The sequence below is a fragment of the Suricata suricatta genome, chromosome 10, assembly GCF_006229205.1.
Source record: "Suricata suricatta isolate VVHF042 chromosome 10, meerkat_22Aug2017_6uvM2_HiC, whole genome shotgun sequence".
Classification (NCBI taxonomy): Eukaryota; Metazoa; Chordata; class Mammalia; order Carnivora; family Herpestidae; genus Suricata; species Suricata suricatta.
The window spans coordinates 49,533,832-49,535,339 of NC_043709.1; the positions used below are offsets into that span (position 1 = coordinate 49,533,832).

At 39.5% G+C, this 1,508-nt stretch overlaps 1 protein-coding gene across 1 annotated transcript in view; it reads right to left on the reverse strand.

Annotated features, from left to right (window-relative positions):
• The window catches only part of LEMD3 (LEM domain containing 3), a 65,276-nt gene that overhangs the window by 26,139 nt on the left and 37,629 nt on the right, over positions 1–1,508 (reverse strand). The gene's annotated exons all lie outside the window — the stretch shown is intronic.

The window sequence follows — 1,508 nt, forward strand, 5'->3', positions numbered from 1 at the left end:
ACTGCACCTCTAAACATTTCATTAAATCCAATGATACAGCAAACACTCCCAAAATAAACTTAGATTGTATTGCAGTTTCACTTAACAGTATATAAAATGCTGTGTTGTGACAGGTATCAACTATCCATTAGATACTGAATCAATTTTTCTTAAGCACTACTAACTGCTTGCTTTTCTTGAAGCTAGATCATTCTGAAAAATTCCTGTTAGACCTATGAGAGCAAACATATGGTATCTGTCCTTCTCTGCCTGACTTATTTCGCTTAGCATGACACCCTCAAGGTCCCTCCACTTTCCTACAAATACCCAACATTGTTAAAATGCCCAAGTTACCCAAAATGTTCCACAGATTCAATACAATCCCTATCAATATCCCAACAGCATTTTCTCAGAATAGAAAAAATATCCTAAAATTTATATGGAGAAATAAAGAAACCCAATAGCCAAAACAACTTTGAGCAAGAAGACCAAAGATGGAGGCCCCACATTTCATTACTTCACAACATTCTACAAAGCTGTAGTATTCAGAAGAGTATAGTACTGGAGTGAAGACAGACATACAGACCAATGGAAGAAAAGAGAGAAATAAACTCACACATAATACGGTCAACTGATCTTCAACAAGAGTGCTAAGAACACACAATGGGAAAAGGGCTGTCTCTTCAAAAACTGGTGCTGAGAAAACTGGATTTCCTCATGCAAATGAATCAAATTGGACCATTATCTTACACTATACACAAAAGTCAACTCAAAATGGATAAAAGACTTAAATGTAAGACATGAAAAGATATAACTCTAAGAGGAAAAGCTTCATGACATTGGTCTTGGCAATGACTTTCTGGATATGGTACCAAAGCATAGGTAACAGCAGCAACAACAACAACAACAACAAACCAGACAACTGAAACTAAATATAAATAGCTTCTACAAACAGAGGAAATAATCAACAGAATGAAAAGATCATCTATGGAATGATAGGCAATATTTCCAAACTGTATCCAAAGTAAAGAAAGGACTCCTACACCTCAAAAACAGAATTAAATACCATAATTTAAAAATGGGTCAGGCGCCTGGGTGGCTCAGTTGGTTAAGTGTCCAGCTTCCGCCTAGGTCATGATCTCACAGTTTGTGGGTTTGAGCCCCACACTGGGCTCTGTGCTGACAGCTAGCTCAGAGCCTGGAGCCTGCTTCACATTCTGTGTCTCCCTCTCTCTCTGACCCTCCCCTGCTCATGATGTCTCTCAAAAATAAATTAAAAACATAGAAAAAAAAGGGTCAAGCATTTGAATAAACATTTTTCAGGGGGGCCTGAGTGGCTCAGTTGGTTAAGTGTCCGGCGTCGGCTCAGGTCATGATCTCACAGTTCTTGGGTTCAAGCCCAGCACTGGGCTCTGTGCTGACTACTAGCTCAGAGCCTGGAGCCTGCTTCATATTCTGTATCTCCCTCCCTCTCTGACCCTCCCCTGCTCACTCTGTCTCTCTCTGTCTCTCAAATATAAAATTTAAAA